Source organism: Phoxinus phoxinus, assembly GCF_949152265.1.
Source record: "Phoxinus phoxinus genome assembly, chromosome: 3".
Classification (NCBI taxonomy): Eukaryota; Metazoa; Chordata; class Actinopteri; order Cypriniformes; family Leuciscidae; genus Phoxinus; species Phoxinus phoxinus.
This window is the reverse complement of record NC_136878.1, coordinates 29,854,037-29,876,054: the sequence shown is the minus strand read 5'-3', so window position 1 is coordinate 29,876,054 and position 22,018 is coordinate 29,854,037. Positions and strand designations below refer to the sequence as shown.

Genomic DNA, 22,018 nt, shown 5'->3' with positions numbered 1-22,018 from the left:
TGGTACAGGATGAAGACATTGAGCTCCACATTCCTCTTTGAGTGCTGGTCTCCCAACCCAGTCTCACGGCAGTTCGTGATATGGTCACGTAATTTAATCTATTGATTCGTGGCACGGGCACGTTTATTTCGTTATTTTCGTAATTCCAGCACGTTTTTTAAAACTAATGTATTTCAATGGGAAGCATCTTTCGTGATCAAAGCACGATTCTATCTGCCTATCGGGCTGCAGTAGAGAAGCTGTTTAATCAACATTTATTCACGAGATCTTATCATGGTTTATGTATTTATTTTAATTATATTATTTCGTTCTTATTGCCAGGGAAGCTGGATTGCTTTGCTGTTTATTGATATTAAAAATATATATTTTATTAGTAGGAAATCGCGTTGAAGAAGTCTCATTCCGAACACCTCGCGATATTTGGCATCAGTGCACGTGTGCCAGATGTTGGTAAGTAGTCGTAAATACGCTGTCCTAATAATGTTTGATATAATGTATTTTCTGTGTGTCGAAATTAATCAGATTAGCTCAAGTTCAGTCACTGCATTATATCTGTCATCTCAACGGAGGCTTTGCGTTTCATTGCTTTCTATGAAAATGGTTTCTATGGTGATTAAACACTGTCTGTCACGTGATGTGCTATACAGTAGGCCTAGAGTAGACCTTCAATCAGTTAATCATATTCATATCAGGTTTTTAAGTTGTACAATTAGTTCCAAAGTTGTATGTGTAGTAGAAGCACAGTAAAAACAACACCATGCTTTTACCACAGTAACATTAGTTTTACTGTGATAAGTGTAGTAAAAAGACAGTAATCACACAACTTACCATGCTTTTACCACACTATTGGTAGTTTTAATGTGGTACTTATTGTAAATGCACAGTAACCACAACACTAACCATGCTTTTACCTCAGTAACCTTAGTTTTACTGTGATGGGTAGTAAAGGACAGCAATCACAAAACTTACCATGCTTTTACCTCAGTATTGGTAGTTTTAAAGTGATAATTGTTGTAAATTATGCATATTAACCACAACACCTACCATGCTTTTAATGCTTAATAATGTAACATCCAATATTTGTAAGGAAAATCAGTACTTTTTCCTTTAAATAATCCTATATATTATACATAATGATATTTTATTTTCTCTGTTTTCAGCTGAAAAGACCAAAAGGGCCTTTCGAACTCAGTCAGCCCATTATTGTTTGAGGACAAGTAAACGGAGGAGACGGACCGCTGCAAAGACAAATATTCGCAAGGGTAGGTATGTGTTGGTTTTAACCCTAAATCAAACATTTTATCAAGCATTTGTTGTTTCTTAAACCTGTTCTTACAAAACCCATAGCCCAATCAGTATGAACAGTCTCAAAGTCTTAATAATTCACAAGATTTAACAAGTTGTCAAATTCGTACGATACTAGTACATATTTGTATACTCGTACATAATCCTGCAGCTTTTACTCCTAGTGCTCATTGGCTACTGCCTCAATTCCTGTACATATTTATCGCGATATTTGTAAATCAGTTGCGCCCCTTCTTGGATAGTAGTCTGATGTCCCACACACTGTCAGAAAGTTTATATTAATTGCATTGTGTATTCATTAAAATTATTACAAATTAGTCCCTGTCTGTTGTGTTCATGTTCCAATGTCCAATGATACATGATGTCTCTCCACACCTCATAACCTACCTCTGTTTGCAAGAGTGGAAAAGCTAATCTGACTTGTCACATGACATCAGATACGCGATTATTTTGTCGTAATCAGATCAGTTACACTGCTGATAACTGTCCCGTTTGCATGTAAATCATGTTATTTTTAAACGAGTTCATATGATTATTGCTTGCTATTAAAGACATACTTTTATTCATAGAAATGCCCACATATCAGTGAACGTATAACATAAAAATGCTTTTAACATTTAATTATGCAACACTCTTTACAGAAATATATCCCACAGTTATGGATAAACTCCCAACATCATCATCAAGTCCTGTGCTGGGCACATTGGGCAACAAGTGTCCTCCAACGTATTCGATCCGTGGCCAAGTTCTCCGCATCTTCCCATGGGACACTGACATCGTTCAGGTCTTCGTGAAACATCTGTCTCCATGTCTTCCCAGGTCTTCCCTGTCTCCTGCATCCTCCTGGTGGTGTCCACTTCATCACTGTCTTTGGGTGGTGTTGTTTGGGCATGCGACGGATGTGTCCAGCGAGGTGCACCCTTTGCTCTGTCACAGTTTCTGAAAGTCTTCATGTGAAGTCCCACTCCTCCTCAGGATCTCTTTGATATATGCAGAACCAATATTGAAAATAGTGATTTATCTTTTTTCCATATTGTTAAAGCATTGTGTTTTCTCTTTTCAGCTTCATAAACTGTGCTTGATGTCTGCCTAATGCCTTTATCAAAGAAGCGTCAGTGCTCATCAGGTGTTTTCCTAAAGGACATATTCATTGCCATCTATTAGTTCTAGTCATGCAGTGACTTCATGATGCAATAGACACATGTATATTTCTGCAAGTGTATAGCAGGTGTTTGTCCGAACAATTGAAGATAGTGAGAGTGTTCAGGAAAACCTTTAGAAAACAATCCATATTTATGGAAATCTTATTGGTGCTGAAAGAATATTACAGAAATGAGACACTTGACATAATGGACATTATTCTGAGTTTGTTACCTTTACATTTAGATGGACTTAATGTCTTACATTTAGCTTCATTAAACCTTTTATTACAGTGGTCACTATAGTAAATGTCCACCATAACTACATCTATGGTATCATCATTACATCACTACCTGGTTAATGTAAATGTAATATACCCGTGAATGTATTTTATTGAAGCATTTTCTTACTGACGTTTATAATCATTAATTATTTTAAGTTGCCTTTCATTTAGTGACAATAAAAGTTATTAATGATCACAAGGATATAGAATTAAAGGTGAGTGTAAAACGTTGTGCTTACGTTTTTGCCTATTTGTTCTTTAAAGCGAAGAAACAAATATATTTTCACATAACAAAGTTGAATCTCATCTCTTGGTTTGTAAAAATATAACTTCATCATAGCGATTTGTTTTAACGTTACTGTATATGTCCCTATAATAGATTGCCCCTGTATCTTATACCTGTTTTTTTATATAATTAACTTATTTTTATACTGTTGTGCAGTAGGTTTGGCACTACATTTGTCTTTAAACAGTTTGACATTAAATATTGGAATATGCTTTCAAAATTGTGTGCATTCATTGTGATTTTGTTACATTTATTTGAATATAATTGATATACCTTTGATATACTATACATACACTGTAAATGTTAGAAGCACTTTAGTATATGTAATTATCTTTAATTAAAATACTGCAGAACTACCCCTGCTGTAGGCCATTGCTTAGAAAAAAGTTTATCTTTCAAATGTATTTATGAATTAGTCTAATCAAATAAAAACATTTGTGTCATTGATCATGTGATCTCGTTTTTGGATGGTAACCACACAAAGGAGTCTTTTGTTTTTAAATGTGAGTTTTATAATTTAATTAGAATTAATACATTACAGCCCAAATATTGTTTGGGTTTAAATATGAAATATTTAAGGTATCTATCCCTGTAGCCGGAACCAGAAGAGATCTGTCATCATTTACCATAAATGGGCAAGTAAGTGTGATGCATCTGTACAGCTGGATTGTTATTGGCTGTGACTTTATCGCAGAACTCGCTGTGATTGGACTATCGTTTAACCCATATAAAACGGCGCTTCATGTTACAAAGTATGTTTTGGTGTTATTATTGCGTTAGTTATACATAAAGTTAATGATAAAGTGTCTCTGTTTTGTGAGAAATTGCTCCTTTACTGAGATCCCCACCCTAACCCTAAGCATGGCTGCACATTTCAATGAACTACAGGACAATGTTTCCTGTTCCATTGATAGCATGACAGAGATATGTGGGTAATGTAGTTTAAAACGTTTAGTAATGAAACAATAAATGTTAAATACATAATATCTTTAATGGACAACTGGATATCTAAATGTGTTCATTGTGCAAACCTTTATGACATATATGAGGGACAGGCTGAAATTTGATAATTTACTGTGAGCACTTTAAAAATAACCTTTATGCCAGCTTTCCGTATATGTTAGAAAACTGGGCCCAACATTATTTAGTAAACATAGCATAAGCAGTTGTCCTGCCGATTTTCTCTTTGATACACTAACCGGACTGTGAATTACAGCCATTTGAAATGTGCAGTTTTTTGCTCTTCTGGGGGGCCCTTGGGGGTGGAAGTGCAGTACAATCTACACAGATCTACACACACTATTACACAGGGATAATGCACCATTCAGTAAAACAAACAAAAAAAAACAGTGCCTACATTTCCTTTTCACCCCCTCTGATTGCTGCTTATATGCCTGACATCAGTAACGTCTATGCTTTCATTTTAAATGCAGTAGTAGATGTACTAGAATGATCAACATGGATCATCTTCAATTATGCTTGAAGTGTTTATAGCAAGATAGCCACTGCAGCCTCTTGTTATTCACATAGCTTCCCTTTATTTCACTGCAAACATTGCAGTTGCAGCTTATACATGCAAGTATGTGCAACTTTTGTTGCATTGTTTTGTTGCAACTTTTGTCCCAAATATCATTAACCAGATCTAAATGTGTATGTCCTAAGAAAAAGAATCATGGTAATTAATTATATGTAGTTGTTTTTAAATTATGAACTAAACTAAAGAAATAAGAAATTAAAATTTCTCAAATATTGTTTTTATTTACTGTACCAAACACCACTTTCAATAAACAATATTCACCATACTTTATTACACAACACTTTATTGGAGGACACAGCATAAAGTTGATAAAGTAGCATAAAGACAATGAGATTCAAGATAAATAAAAATGTGTCTTCAAAAATACATTAACATCATATTAATCCATTCACAGCTGCTGAGCCACAAAATGAGTGCCAGAGAATCATATTCAGTCACCTATGATACAGAAAACAGATTTGATATTGTGTTGGAAAATAATGATTCATTATCAGTAAACTGGTTTCTTGCTCTTCCCTGTACATGTCTCGATCATGTTCATGTTCTTCTTCCTCGTCTAAACAGTTTGTTCAGGTGTACCCTACAGTACAACAGAAGATGTGATCACTGATGTGGTGTAGCTTTTTCTCAACCAGAGGAAGAAGTCTCAACATCCCATTGTCAGGCGTTCTCCAGTCCTGGTCTGAAAGTAAAGCAAAAAACACAAACAATACAAATTAAGTTGTTTAATGGACAGTCAGGTCAGCTTATGGCTACGTTTACACGTGGATGGCTATTTTCATAAACGGACATTTCACCCCTCTTCGTTTTCAAAAATAACATCGTGCACACGAACCCGTGTATATGCCGTCCAGAGCATGCCAAACCTGTAGGTGGCAGTGTAACGAGAAGCTCAAGCCCACGTTAGCCAATCAGAATCCCGAAAATAGTCTCATATTGTGACGGCGACTGCCTAAAACTCAGTTTTTCTCAGTTTACATGCAAACGTGCAAACAAAGTTTTCCAAAATCTCCACTTTGGCCGGAGTTTTTAGAAATAATCGTTTTCTGTGATAAAAACTGGGTTTTCGTGTAAATGAGAGGCCAAACCGCAAGGGAAATATCAGTGTCTTCACTTCGTGTAAACGGGGCCTATTTTCTGCGATATATTAAGCAGTGATGGGCTACTCTGGCCCTTAGCGTCCACTGTCCTGCAGATTTAGCTCCAACCTCAAACCCTCCTGCCTATTGTCTATAAGTAAAGCTGAAGACTTTCATATGTGCTCGATTAGGGTTGGAGGTAAACTCTCAACCTAAAAAAGGAGAACGCAAAAGGGCCAGAGTTGCCCGTTCCTGATTTAAATTTACAAAGCAGCAGTCAGTACATTATATAATATACACATTGATTTATTTTATACACATATATATATATATAATATTTCAGCACATTATATAAGCTAAGTACTGAACAAAATTTTTTTTACCCATATCAACAGCAACCTATTTTAAAAGATCTTTAAGAAAGGCATGGTCTCTTTTGCCTTTGCAAGTGATGCTTGATTTTTTTCAAGACAACATACTCATCTGTCACTTGTTTTAAGAGCTTCACTTGGTCAAAAACCAAGTGATAACCTGTACAATGTAAAATTGTCAACATCAAATTATGTACTACATATTACAGCATTGTTTCAATACAAGACATACCAATGGATTTGCGCACCTTTCTGTCTTCTTTGGGCACCAGATGTTCCTTCCTCACCCGAAACAAAGGACTTATTCGATTAGCTTGTGTTGATATAAGGACTGGTCTTCCTTCTCTGCTGTAAAACAAGAAAGTATCTACTTACTCGTGCAATTACTATTGTTCTTGAAACATAAATTAAGACAGTTATAATTTACCTTACGATTCAGGAGAGAGCATTTGATGAGTAAATACTGATTGAAATGTTCTAGAAACTTTACCTGGGAAGGGCTGATCACGGCAAGATCCGCTGCGACTCACTAGTAGCTCTTGCGAGGGTTGGCTCTTAAAAGAGCTGTTGAGTTTGATGTTGTAGAGATCTAAAAAAAAGGACAAAGTAATCCTGCAATACAGAAAGGAAGGTAATTTTATTACATTACATGCAAGCAGTCTGTTATACAACTGTGGGATATATTTCTGTAAAGAGTGTTGCATAATTAAATGTTAAAAGCATTTTTATGTTATACGTTCACTGATATGTGGGCATTTCTATGAATAAAAGTATGTCTTTAATAGCAAGCAATAATCATATGAACTCGTTTAAAAATAACATGATTTACATGCAAACGGGACAGTTATCAGCAGTGTAACTGATCTGATTACGACAAAATAATCGCGTATCTGATGTCATGTGACAAGTCAGATTAGCTTTTCCACTCTTGCAAACAGAGGTAGGTTATGAGGTGTGGAGAGACATCATGTATCATTGGACATTGGAACATGAACACAACAGACAGGGACTAATTTGTAATAATTTTAATGAATACACAATGCAATTAATATAAACTTTCTGACAGTGTGTGGGACATCAGACTACTATCCAAGAAGGGGCGCAACTGATTTACAAATATCGCGATAAATATGTACAGGAATTGAGGCAGTAGCCAATGAGCACTAGGAGTAAAAGCTGCAGGATTATGTACGAGTATACAAATATGTACTAGTATCGTACGAATTTGACAACTTGTTAAATCTTGTGAATTATTAAGACTTTGAGACTGTTCATACTGATTGGGCTATGGGTTTTGTAAGAACAGGTTTAAGAAACAACAAATGCTTGATAAAATGTTTGATTTAGGGTTAAAACCAACACATACCTACCCTTGCGAATATTTGTCTTTGCAGCGGTCCGTCTCCTCCGTTTACTTGTCCTCAAACAATAATGGGCTGACTGAGTTCGAAAGGCCCTTTTGGTCTTTTCAGCTGAAAACAGAGAAAATAAAATATCATTATGTATAATATATAGGATTATTTAAAGGAAAAAGTACTGATTTTCCTTACAAATATTGGATGTTACATTATTAAGCATTAAAAGCATGGTAGGTGTTGTGGTTAATATGCATAATTTACAACAATTATCACTTTAAAACTACCAATACTGAGGTAAAAGCATGGTAAGTTTTGTGATTGCTGTCCTTTACTACCCATCACAGTAAAACTAAGGTTACTGAGGTAAAAGCATGGTTAGTGTTGTGGTTACTGTGCATTTACAATAAGTACCACATTAAAACTACCAATAGTGTGGTAAAAGCATGGTAAGTTGTGTGATTACTGTCTTTTTACTACACTTATCACAGTAAAACTAATGTTACTGTGGTAAAAGCATGGTGTTGTTTTTACTGTGCTTCTACTACACATACAACTTTGGAACTAATTGTACAACTTAAAAACCTGATATGAATATGATTAACTGATTGAAGGTCTACTCTAGGCCTACTGTATAGCACATCACGTGACAGACAGTGTTTAATCACCATAGAAACCATTTTCATAGAAAGCAATGAAACGCAAAGCCTCCGTTGAGATGACAGATATAATGCAGTGACTGAACTTGAGCTAATCTGATTAATTTCGACACACAGAAAATACATTATATCAAACATTATTAGGACAGCGTATTTACGACTACTTACCAACATCTGGCACACGTGCACTGATGCCAAATATCGCGAGGTGTTCGGAATGAGACTTCTTCAACGCGATTTCCTACTAATAAAATTTTTTTTTTTAATATCAATAAACAGCAAAGCAATCCAGCTTCCCTGGCAATAAGAACGAAATAATATAATTAAAATAAATACATAAACCATGATAAGATCTCGTGAATAAATGTTGATTAAACCGCTTCTCTACTGCAGCCCGATAGGCAGATAGAATCGTGCTTTGATCACGAAAGATGCTTCCCATTGAAATACATTAGTTTTAAAAAACGTGCTGGAATTACGAAAATAACGAAATAAACGTGCCCGTGCCACGAATCAATAGATTAAATTACGTGACCATATCACGAACTGCCGTGAGACTGGGTTGGGTCTCCATGACTGAGACACTGGTCCACTGGGACGTAATGGGACACAGGCATTTGTCAAAAGCCTCTTCCTGTTGTATTAGTTGCAAAGCAATGGATCTGCCTTGGCTTTCATCCAAAGGAATGAGTCACTGCTCTCTCCAGCATGAAGGTCTATGGCCCATTGAGATGAAGCTATGGAGATGGTGTGTGATGTAATCCCAACAATGAACTGTAATTACTGTATATATTCAAACTTGCATAGTAGTTGCAGCTTGTCGTAACGATGGTAGGTTCATATATATGAATTCATATGATAAGAATTAATCATTTGAATTGGTCAACCACGCAGTAAAAAGAGGCAGAATTCAGAAGGAAAATGTCTTGGAAGCTTGAGGTTTGGGTCATCTGATTCTCAGATTCACGGTCTCCCCTTTAGGGCAACTACACAGAAAGCTCATGAGAGAGCTTCCATTTTCAGAGTTGACTTGCTGTGCTGAAGGCATGGAGTGGTGCTTGATGGGTTACCAGATGTTGCTGGAGTCAGAGCAGATCTAGCTGTCTGAGAGATGACACATCCACATCCCCCCATCTCCCCTGTTCATTCATGGCTCATTTACAACACATTCTGGGGTGGACATCTGCCACAACTTGTATCTCACAGATACACTAGTTCTATACTTCTGTACTCACACCAGATCCCTATCACTTTCATATCACTTATATATGTTGTAAAATTGCAAAATATTTGTATAGAACATTGTATATGTTAAAATGTCCCCTAAGATAACTAAGGGTGCTTTCACACCTGCCTCATTTAGTTCGGTTGAATCGCACTAGAGTTTGTTGTCCCCCTTGGTGCGGTTCGTTTGGGCAGGTGTGAATGCAGCAATCGCACTCGGGTGTGCACGTATGCTTTCAAACGAACCCTGGAGCGATTCGTTTTGTGGTGAGAACGTGATCCGACCTCGAACAGACCCAAATAACTGCGCATTTTTGGACTAAACCAGCTGCCGTAGTCAGCTGCGCTGTGTATTATGTCAATGTTTAGCAACATTAATGCACGCGTTGCCTCCTCCTGAAGTGACTCGCTGCGTGCATTGCATAAAACATTATTTTCAAGCCGCATTCTCGCTTCATTCTCAAATGTTATTGTTTGCCTAAAGTGGTGTAGACAAACTAATATAATAAACTATGACCAGGGATACAATCAGCCCACAAAGTCGTTTCTCCATAGTAAAAAGCGGCTTGTTGTCTGCCGGGTTTTCCTCCTCTTTGTTTACTTCCGTCAGTTCTGTTGGAATTTTCCCGCACGTTAATTCTGACAATCAAAGCGCAGTTATGAAAATACGTTCAAGACCCATCTGGCCAACGAGTGATGTGGATGTTGTCACGTGTCAGCAATCAGTGAGGTGCGAAAAGGAACCAAAACACCTGAAAAATGCTACAAAGTATAATTTTTCTCCCTTGGTCCGGACCAAATGAACCGAACTACAGATGTGAAAGCACCCTTAGAAAGTGTGCGTGTGTGTGTGTGTGTGTGCAGCTGTCTTCGGTTCTGTCACAATGCTATCTATTGAAATGTGACCTGAGGGAATGTTTAATTAGATTCTTCACAGGTTCCTGGCTGACTTGTACTGACACTGGCTGACACTGCATTTTGCTCAATCATTTGACAAGATGTGAGTTCATTGCTGGACCATAATCCATCCATCCATCCGTCCGTCCATCCACTTGGCATTTCACAAAACAGTAATGTTCATGATATTCAAAGATTTTATATAATTTAGCTTTCTGTTGTAATGTCAACCAATTCTTGAATTATGTGCTCCACCAGGCAGCACCGGTTAAAAACTCAACCACATAAGAGCAGACGAGTCTGTGCATTTGGACTGATGTGTTTCCTGAGAGCTCAGGCCTTCAGGTAGACACAATTATGCCTGATTGCACTCTCTGTCTCAGTGGTAGACATTAGTAAATGTGCCATTTATTCATATGGTCATCAAGTGCAGGCTTTTTGACACAACCAAGGCCCTTTACACCATGGGGTGGGAGACTAGAGTTAAAATGATAGGTCACTTGTCTGAATAGGGAGGTCAGGGACACATTGTATTTGGTGAATGCATGGCAGTGTACCTCAGCATTTTGTTGCTTGTATGTCTATAATGCATTGTAACATTAGAAATTGTGCAAATATTTCTACCTGAGCTGAACCTTAGAAGTGACCTTCATTGGTGTAACCTAGCATAGTTAGGTTGAGTCAGTCATGCATTCATTATTTCCGGTTCTTGAATTTAATTGTCCAAGCGACGTTTCAAGAGTGATGATATACAGTATACTGAGACAATTGCTTGTGTCACTCCACTTCTCTGTTTTTGTAAGTCTGTGCATTAGTGGTGGGTATTTTTCAGTGATTCTTTCTTACATGACTGTTTTTATGAATTAGTAAATGTAATGCATTCGCTCAAATGATTTGTTCAAAGACTCTGATTTATTCAGAAACGCAACAAGCGACTCCCTTTATGAGTGAGTTAGGCCTATCGAATGTATTCAGCAGATATATACAAAAACACAGTTATTCAGTAAACAAACAAGTGATTCTATTTATTAGTAAGTCATTGAATCTTTCACTTAAGTGATTTGTTTTAAAACTCATTCATTCAGTGATTTAAAGAACAAAGCATAACCATTGCGTGTTACAGTACTTGAAAGCGCGATTCCAGTCAATTCCACTTTGGCTTTGTTTGGAACTGTTATGTGTTAAAGGGGTACTATTATGCTTTTTCACCTTTTAAACTTTAGTTAGTGTTTAATGTTGCTGTTTGATCATAAAAAAGTCCACTCCAAAGTGAGATTTTATTTCACAGAATTAACTTTATGAAGAATTAGGCTACAACAAACGACTCGTTTGGACTACAATGCATTTTTCCCAGGCTTTATTAAGTTACAATGTTACTCTTTTAAATAATCCCCGCCCACGGAATACACAAAAAAAAAATGGGCCTGGTTGAGCTGCATGAGAGAAAACAGTGTTGTCGCTATTTCAAAGAGACGCTGTTTTGTCCTCCCTATTTCCAAAACTCATTTGTTTGACCTTTCTAAGGCTGATGAATGATGAAAATGTGTTTTAAACAGTGTTCCTGAACATAATAACCACAAAATGTAACAGCTTCCAGAACTACAATGCAGGCTATATACATAAAACCTTCTCCTGAAATGGAGCAGTTCCCACTTTGTTGGGACAATCTGTTGTTTGTGGATCACAACTTGCATGTGTTATTTTTTTGTAGTAGCGTTTTTTTTATTATCAGCTCCGATTATAAGTTGTATGTTGTTACTACGATGTAAAAAAGGGTGGTGACAAAAGGGTGGTGACACACGCATCACACACATGCCAATAGTGAGCCTACGTTCTGACGTAGCCTACAACCCAGAAGCGCTGCGCTGTTACACTACGTGAACTCACTCAGAGGCCCACAAAGAATAAAATATTTTTTTATTTTTATTTATTTTTTTTATTTTTTTTTGGTGCACAAAAAGTATACTCATCGCTTGATAAACTTAAGGTTGAGCCACTGTAGTCACTGGGACTATTTTAACGATGTCTTTACTAACTTTTCTGGGATGGCAGATATCGATTACCTAGCAGCCTATGAAGGAGTGAGTCAGCTCTCAGATTTTATCAAAAATATCTTAACTTGTGTTCCGAAGATGAACGAAAGTCTTACGGGGTTGGAACAACATGAGGGTGATTAATTACTGACAGAATTTTCATTTTTGGGTGAACTAACCCTTTAAGTCTAAATCAGGCTTGAATTGGTTTGAAATTTACGACATCCTTAATATTTACACCTGAGCAGATGGAACTCACGGTTACGGTAAGGGGTGTGATATTTCCCGAACATGCGCTTCTTTAAAAGGTGCCAATCACAACACATTGGCCCAGCTAACCAATCACAAAGAGCATAATAGGACCCCTTTAACATATGGAACTTTTTTTTAGAAAAAGTGTTTGTTTGAATATCAGCACAGCCATGGTTCGGCCTTAGGCTGATTATAGGCTGTAATATGTAATACATATATTAGGCCTGAATACAACCGTTACCCCATGATGCACGTTTAGGTTACCTGGCCAAAGAAAAAACTTCAGCACTGTGTTTGCGATATTGTCTACATTTGCATCGGTATGTCTGCTGACAGTTGTCTTTTCAGAGCCTTTTGCAAATAGATTAAAGAATGTGTTTTTTTTTAAAGAAGGAAGATATAATCCACCACCTTTTTATTTTTTTTAAATTAAAACACACACATCAAAATCAGTTTAAGCAGTTTAAGAATAGGCTTATTTTCTCTGGAGCATTTAGCTGACTTAAGCTCCTTCAAGTTGGAGAGATCTTCCTTCTGTTGGCAGATGGCCACTGTTGTTTTCTACTTTACCGGCAATGTATCCCAGCCCTCCCTTTTTCCTCAGGATCAAATCAGCCATGTAAAGGAGGGGAAAGAAATGTTTATGTTGTTGATTTAATTGTCATGCTAATTTGGGTGATTGAAGTGATTAAATATTTGCAGCGAGGCTTTGAAAGGAAGCATGCAGTTACCAAGGAGACCCTCACATTCAAACACTGTCTTGTCAGTCACAATAAAACTCCATCTCCAACCCGAAGAGAAAGGTCTTCATTCTCTCAAAGCCTACGAGGATTTACCAACTGCTCGTGAGTAGGAGGATGTGCTGGGTGTATTCGCATTTTATGGAGATGAACAATTCTACATGCTTTAAGGACTGTATAGTGCAACAAAAATTAATTTATCCTTTGCCTCTGGGCTAGAGCTTTGCTTTAGGATGAACACAATCGCTTTAAAATATTGATAGACAGATTTGAACAAAACTGCTAGTCTGTGCGTGCTCGTGCATCTAACATATGAGAAATTACTATTTTATATATATATATATAAGTCATCATTTTTTTATAAATAAAAATTTTAATTAATGTCCCAGTGACACTTAACGTTGTCACATTTTCCTGGTTAAATAATTTTTTTTTATACATTACGTCAACAAATTTAAAAACAAATACAATTTTGTATTTTTGCATTAACAATGTAATTAGTGTTTTATTTATTAAAACCATATAAATCTCTTCAAGATAGTGTTTTAAGCATTTTTATATTTAGCCCTATTCCAAAATAATAACTAAAGACAGTAGCAATTTAAACAAAATTATTTATTTGTGAAATTATGTTGAGCTGTTCTTTTTAATAGTCGGCGTATTAAAAACAAAACAAAAACAAAAACAGACAGTCATCATGTTTTCAGGCCATTTCAAACTTGATTTTGATGTGACATAAAGCTGTGATATCTAAGAGGATGAGTGGTTTACTTGCTTTTAATAAGTTTAAATTACTTTTTAGTCTTCCCATTAACACCTTCATTTTGTTCATCCAGACAGATTCGCGGACGCGGAACACACACAAAAAAAGAGGCGGGACTTAATGCACAGACCAATCATATCCAATCATAACCAATCACATCTAATCATAGTGCGCTGGAGGCATTGCTTCCTCTCACGAGCCTTTCCCCCATTCATTCTCAATTACCCCCCACTAAACCCACCACATGCTTTAGGGGGTCTGTTAAAACTCAGTGGGCTCAGGGGAGGCACGAAAGACGCAGACTCACGCTGTAACGTTACCTGTTGGTATCACTAGCCGCGTTTCCATTACCGTTCAAATTGCACAAATTGAAATTGCGAATTGAAAATACGCTAAATGGAAACACGTCAATTTCACAAAAACTCCCATTTATCGCAAAAACGTTTTTACGCTCGCATGAGGTGGATTTTCAGGCAATTCGAAAAATAAATATTTTGCAAAACTGCAATGGAAACAGTTTTTACGCATTTACAGTCACCTGATGTAGATGACGCGGTGTGTTCGGACAGAAAATGAGACAGAGTTGTTTATTAAAATCATTAAAGACAAAAGAATTACAGGAATACTGGATTCTAAACCTCAAAGAAATACCACAATCAAGAGCTTGAAGCAGAAATGAGTGAGAAACACCACATATGTGCCGCTCACAGTATAAAGGTCTTTCCTTGCCATTAATGCTTGGTTAACACGCCGTGTCTCCTTCCGTTAATAATAATAATGTCTAGTGTGGTGGCTGTGATATATAAACCTACCAACGTCCATTGCCATGATTTTTTAAATGACTTATCGCGAGAGGAAAAAAATACGTTTTAGTCGCATAACATCGGTTAATGGAAACACCGTCATTTCGCAATAGTTTTGTATCGATATTTTAACAAAAAATTGCAAAAGTTTTGCTCAAATCTGTAATGGAAACGCAGCTACTGTTGGACAGTGTTACTTTAAAAAAACGAATGATTTATATAGTTTTATGGGACATTTTGAAATACTATAAAATATTTTTTTGATCAATTTTGCATCTGTATAAGGCATGAATAGCTCCAAAAAGTTAAGCATTTTGAAAGTAACTCTGTAAGACAGTGTTTTTTAAGCAGAGCCTGATCCAGCAACCATGTTGGTGATTCGGGAAGGCCAGCCAAGGTTTTATCCTCTTGTGTAAGATAATTGCAACTTAATTGTGATGTGTTTGTCATGACAGATGCGGGTGTGAAAGAGGATCCAAGGGCAGGGCGAGAGATTGAGCCCTGACTAAGAGACACTGGGCACCCTGGGGTGGGCGTAATGGTCTCCTCTTATTTGTGTCTCTCTGAGAAATGACAGAGTTCACCCTGACCGATGACCTACGAGCACATGCTACTGTTGTCCTCTACACAAAGACTTTCAGAGCTCGCAAAACCCAGGTAACAATATATAACCAGTGGGAGTCAGCATGTGTCATTTTAAAGATGCAGTAAAAAAAAAAAAAAAAATGAAGTAATGACATTTTTATTCGGCTAATGGGGTCTTGTTGACAGTAAACCATTTAAAATAAACTTAATCACACCCCTTGAGAACCGAAACAAGTGCATGACCCCACGAATCGCAAGGTGCAGCCTTTGTCAACTCTTGGAAACATAGAAAAAGAAAGAGGCCTTCAGAATGTGCCAGAATTCTGGTGAATATTACTCTTGTTCTGTCAGCCACGTTGGAAATAGTGAGAGACAGGGTCCTTAAAAACATCTTTCTCTCACATGGACACGAGGCACAATTATCTCTGCGTTTGTTTCAGCCAAGATCTACCAGTCACATTGAGTGGGAGTGTCAGGCTGTGGGCGGCGTGCCACCGGAAGGTCAGAGAGCCCATCTTGAAGCCAGATATCTCTATAGCTGCTGCGTGTGCTTTTCAGCACGGCTAGAACAAGAGATTCCTGACCATCTGCCTTAGCGAGGGATACATCGGTTTCCTGCTAAGGTGCCAAAATCTGTCATACCGACACAGACTCGCAGCAGCTGTTGCAGGCACTTGCCATTTCTTACGTTTTAGTGTAGATTCGCCATACTATATTCTGACATGAAATGACATAAATGTAAAAGAGACGTAAATGCAAAAGAGTGCGTTTAACACCTAATCGACACAAATCAACTGTTATCTCGCTCTTAGAAATCTGAAAAGCTGTCTACACTGCACATTTAGCGATATGGCGGGCGTTTGGTGTAGACAGGTTTGTTGATTGTGGTGGGAGTGATAGTTTTGTAGCTTTTCGACTCTCACTTGGTGTGTAGATTGGGTGTAACTGGTGCAATTCCTTTCCAAGAAAGGGCTATTATCGTCTCAATAATTAAAATCAAATGATAAAAACAGACCTCAACAAACAGCTTGTGTTCGTACGTTATGCCTGGTTAAGGTACATAAAGTTCCCACACTGTATGATTATCAAAGAACTGCAAATCAGCATATTATAATTATTTATGTAGGATCATGTGACACTGAATACTAAATACAGCAGTAAATGCCTGCTGAAAATACTGCTTTGGCATTGCATGAATAAATGATATTTTAAAATGTATGAAAATAGCACAAAATTATTTTACACAATTACACAATGTTATTGGTTTGATTGTTTTTAGCTCAAATAAATGTAGCCTCGGTGAAATAATTATTTCAAAACATTACAAAAACCCTACTCACTGCAAACTTTTGAACAGTAGTGTAAATACAAGCATATTAGAGGTTTATGAGGTAGGACATCAACGAAAATAGGTGGAAAAGCTATGATTCGCAACTTTACAACATCCATTGTAGTGTTTCTGAATCACAGTACACTTTCCCTCGGATCTCTGAAAGATGCCTCATCATTCATTGGGGACACTAAGCTTACAGTTACAGCGGGAGTTAGAGGTATTATTATCTCTTGGGATTTTTCAGCTCTACGCATAAGCATACCTGCGCACCAAGTCCATCTGTTGCAGTGTCCCATTGGACCTGACACAGGGCAGTGCTTCAGTGCTATGATTTCAAAATGAATGTTGAATTTGTAGGATTTGTAATTTGTAGGATCTCTTTTGATGTATGGTGTGGTGCAAAGTGGGTTATACCCCTTGGAAGGAGAATGCCATCATATTTTTCCTTGCAGTAGTTTAGGGACAGATTGGTAATGTTGGGAATATTACATTTGCATGTGTGCATTCGGTAGACACTTTTATCCAAAGCTACTGACACTGCATTCAAGCTTTGCAGTTTATACATAATTCCCTGGGAATCAAACCCATGACCTTGATGTTAGGATAAAATATGAACACTTTTGAGAAGGGATATCACCAGGGTTCCAAACCTGTCCCAACCCATTGATTTTCATGGTGTTCAGTTTTCGTTAAAGTACCCCTGTAGTCAATAATTGTATCCCTTGAAACTAATATTTGATCACCAAAATGTCATATTTGAATGTTTTTTTCCTTGAAAAAATGCTGCTTGTCTTAATAGTTTGAATGTAACTACACCCTTGCTCATTTAGTATACGTGGTTCTATGAATATGCAAATTAGGCCCGCCTCCACTCACTCACACCAGCTCAGAGATCCACTTGTTGATGATCACACGCTGACGTGATTGGTTACAAGGTAGTTTGTGACGTCAGAAACACCAGCGATTTCAAATCGTGATTTTGAGACTGTCTTCGGTTCACTGCAGTTTTAAGGAGAAAATACTCAGCAAGGGTGTTGACTTATGAATTTGCCCATGGCTTGTCTTAAAGCATATTAAAACCACCACATAGACATATAAACAACATTTAAACGTTTGATTTTCACCACAGTGGGACTTTAGTGCTTCTCGGACACACATTCTTCCATGTATGGTCAAAATGTAAAGTTACCTGATAAGTCTGATTCTCGACTAAATCATGAGTTGGTTCTTTTTAGTGAATTACGAACACTTATTAACTGACAAATTGTTCAAACAATCCTTTATATGGCTCTCTAACTGAACTGAAGGTCCTTGAAACATGTACTTATGAGTTTTTTTTTCTATATTCTGTTTTGATTCTGTTTAAAAATGTAATGATTTAGTCATTATGATTTAGACATAGCGCTGTTGAGCTTCGGGCATCCCAAGTTCAAATCCCGGCTCATGGACCTTTCCCGAACCCATCAACCTCTCTCTCCCTCCTCGCTTCCTGTCCACTCTATACTATCCTATCACAATAAAGGCAAAAATAAATCTTATTTTAATACAAATTAATCATCAAACCGTGAATCTTATAACATGTAATTAAATAAAAAATATGTATTTTTGTCCAATAAAGTTCTGCACAGCAGCGGTTTACCATTTCAATTAAAACATTATTTGAAAAGCCTTATTTTTCATTGATCAATCCAAAAATTTTTAAATAGTAAATGTTTTAATGGATTCTGAGTTCTGTGATTGTCCCATCTTCCCGTTTGTGCCCTATAATCATAGGGTCCTACAGTATATGTTGTTTTTAAGGCTCGTGAGAGCTAAATCAGTCTATTTACTGGTTGTTCTTGTTTAAGTGACAGTTTGTTGTAAAAAAAAATACACGTTAGGAATTTTATCTGTGGTGTTTTATAAAATTAGGAAATTTTTGCAAAATATTACCACTTTTCACATTTTTGGCACTCTGTTGCTGATCCCAGCAACAGAGTGCATTGCTTTCAATTATTTTTATTTTTTTTCAGTATACATGTTAATGGATCCAAAACTGATAATAGTAAGTAATGAGAACGGCAGTCTTTAAATTCCTTATGATTCCCATCCCTAGATAGCACTTTTTTTGCACAATGCTAATGCCATGGTGTTCTTTGTTGTAATTTAAAAATAGTATAGTGCATGATTGAATGTGTTAATCATTCAAGTTTTATGACAATGCCTTCCGATACCATCATTCTACCATAGTATTGGCATAATACCTTTTTTGTGAGTGATCATCATTAAAAAGAAAGTCCCAAAACACCTTGATTTTCCTTTTCTCTCAAGCTTCAAAGATCCAGCGACTCCCCTGCGAGCTTCTTTCTTGTTCAGCACAAGCAAAGTCAGACAGACACTGTAAAGCCACTGTAGCCAGCCTGAATAGCTGATTACACATTTTCAAGACAGCAATGATGATGATTACTGTACAAGCGCTCCTTAGGAGCCCGGTCCCACATTCACATATGGCAGAGGGCATGTTTCTCCCCTGCCACTTCCTAGAAGCTCCTTCCAGGTGGGGTTTGACAGGACCCCTCTGATTCAGTGGCTGGGGCGTATACCGAGATGACACCAATGACTCTCCCTCTCCCTGTTCCCTGCAGGCTTGGGACAGACTCTTCATTGTGTGCCTGGTGGGATTTGACACGCACCTCTTTGAGACCCCTGGTCCCCCAGAGACAGCGGCACAGCAGATAATACATACATCTCAATTTGCTCTCTGCTAATAACACAGGCGTCCTTTTAACTCCTGAGAGACGCGTTGATAACCGCTAGGATTCATCCGAGTGTGGCCAGGCGGGGAGCATTTAAGAGCAGGGTAGGAGTACAGATGGGCTGAACTTGTTCATACAGATTTCATCTCCATGCAAGTGTCGAGAGAGAGCCTTGGCCTAGTTTTTGTGTGTATGATGTCTTGAATAATTAGGTAATTTAGTTGTATTATCAACCAGCTGATATATTCTGCACTGTGCACTCTGATAGTTGTTACTGTGGCTAGTGTGCTTGTCGATAAGTCAGATCTTCTTCCTGTGGAGTGGAAAAATCCAACTCTCAGATCAATGAAAGGGGTCAACTTAGACATTTTTATTCTCCCACTTATAATGTGACCTAAGGTTTCTTGGACCAAAACAATCATCGTTAATCAAATGAATTCAACATTTGTTTTTATTTTGTTCCTGTGCCTTTAAGATTCTATGTAAACTTTGAAAGTTACAGTCTCTATTCTTGAGCCATTTCTGTCAGGTGTGTTGACAGGTTTAACATAGTTTGTACCGTCACATCCTTCAAAAACATCCTCTTCCAAGTATATTTGACAAGGCAATCAGAGCTGGAATGCCTCAAATTGTTAAAGGGTTAGTTCACCCAAAAATGAAAATAATGTCATTAATGACTCACCCTCATGTCGTTCTAAGCCCGTAAGACCTCCGTTCATCTTCGGAACACAGTTTAAGATATTTTAGATTTAGTCCGAGAGCTTTCTGTCCGTCCATTGAAACTGTATATACAGTATACTGTCCATGTCCATAAAGGTAATAAAAACATCATCATAGTCCATGTGACATCAGTGGGTTAGTTAGAAGTTTTTGAAGCATCGAAAATACTTTTTGGTCCAAAAATAACACAAAATAAGACTTTATTCAGCATTGTATTCTCTCCCGGGTCTGTTGTGAATCTGCGTTCACGACTCCACAGTGACACTGCTGACGTAAGATTCTGATGACGTGTTATCTGGTGCGCCCGAGCTTCGTTTACAGTCTGAGGGAGACGCACGCTATATTCAAGCTATTCTACATTGTTTGCGTGGATATCATTTTTTTAATGGTGCGTAAATGTGCATGTCGCGGATGAGACACTTTTACAGCGTGCATTTCCCTCAGTCTATAAATGAAGCTTGGGCGCACCAGATAACACGTCATCAGCGTCTTACGCCATCAGCGTAACTGTGAAGGATTGACAACAGACCCGGGAGAGAATACAATGCTGAATAAAGTCTTATTTTGTGTTATTTTTGGACCAAAAAGTATTTTCGATGCTTCAAAAACTTCTAACTAACCCACTGATGTCACATGGACTACTTTGATGATGTTTTTATTACCTTTATGGACATGGACAGTATACTGTATATACAGTTTCAATGGACGGACAGAAAGCTCTCGGACTAAATCTAAAATATCTTAAACTGTGTTCCGAAGATGAACGGAGGTCTTATGGGCTTAGAACGACATGAGGGTGAGTCATTAATGACATTATTTTCATTTTTGGGTGAACTAACCCTTTAAAGTCAAACCGGAATTATCGGGTTGGTGTGTTGGGTTTATTTCTTTATGACTGCTTGCTTACTTGGAATTATTGTAGTTGGTAGGGAAATCTATGCCTTTTACATTCTTGAAGGAGGACTAGCAATCCCAAGGTTTCATGGTTTAACTAAAGGCAAATGATGAAAATGATGTTGTCTAAATGCAACTAATAAATGTCTAAAATGGCAAAAACCACCATTTGCGACCCCTAATTTTGGTCCACGCATTTTGCACCACCCCCGTTTGCTTAAAAAACCTCTAGGTGTAAAACTAGAAAAAAATAGTTCAAAATATGTATTTATTGTTTGTTTGTTAATTTTTTTATATGCTAATTAAATTACTTTATTATTATTATTTAAAATAAAACCGTTACAGTGACACACATTTTGATTTCTTACATTTTCATGATTTTGTATTGAAAGTTTAGCCTATACAATTACCAAATTTATTTTTTAAATAGGGAGCTGTTAAGCGTTTAGAATTGCTGAGAAATTGCTACAGTTTATCCAAAATATAAAAGATTAAAAGAACAGAATTTGGGTTTCAAATTATGTCATGTATTATTATTTTTTTTTTGTGACGGAAGCCTGTCTGGAATTCAGATCCGGTTAAAACATTCCACTGTTTATTTTTGCACATATTCTCACAGCAGTGTGGGCATTTTCCCTGCGACCTATAATGTTTTTCTTTTCTTCTTTCTTTTCTTTTTTTATGAAGCAGTAAGGAGTCAAAAGGTCGCTCTGTGAGGTAGCACATTCATCTTTGCTCAGAGGGCTGGCATTTTCCCATGTAAACGCTCGTGAGTTGAAAAGGTCACAATAGTGCCTCTGAGATATGTATTCACGAAGGAATGGCAGCATGGATGCATGTCCACAAGTAATTTCCTACACGTATGGGACACCGACAAGAGCAACACATGTTTATACAGTACTTTTCTACAGATGTTGTCTTTAGTCACTTTGTAGTGTATAATGACCTCTCAAAGGCATTGGACTGTCTATTAGAATAAATGGCTGAGAGGAAACCTGACGGAGTGAACCATCAGATGTGCACA

The 22,018-nt window shown here is 37.3% G+C and overlaps 2 long non-coding RNA genes across 5 annotated transcripts; one reads left to right on the top strand and one right to left on the bottom strand.

The window, feature by feature from the left end:
- The first annotated feature begins 56 nt into the window (after window positions 1-56).
- On the top strand, window positions 57-3,456 carry LOC306995600. Of its 2 annotated transcripts, none has more exons than XR_013796893.1 (3): window positions 57-450; window positions 1,161-1,266; window positions 1,947-3,456. It is a non-coding gene; the product is annotated as an uncharacterized lncRNA (long non-coding RNA). The 2 variants fall into 2 exon arrangements; XR_013796894.1 differs by having other exon boundaries at window positions 1,161-1,262; window positions 1,947-3,401.
- A 1,331-nt stretch (window positions 3,457-4,787) lies between these two features.
- LOC306995789 lies at window positions 4,788-8,574 on the bottom strand. Of its 3 annotated transcripts, XR_013796934.1 has the most exons (4): window positions 7,372-8,574; window positions 6,492-6,613; window positions 6,234-6,349; window positions 4,788-5,233 (listed from the first exon to the last, which is right to left on the bottom strand). It is a non-coding gene; the product is annotated as an uncharacterized lncRNA (long non-coding RNA). The 3 variants fall into 3 exon arrangements; XR_013796932.1 differs by having other exon boundaries at window positions 6,234-6,613; window positions 7,368-8,574; XR_013796933.1 differs by having other exon boundaries at window positions 6,234-6,613.
- Window positions 8,575-22,018: the final 13,444 nt, after the last annotated feature.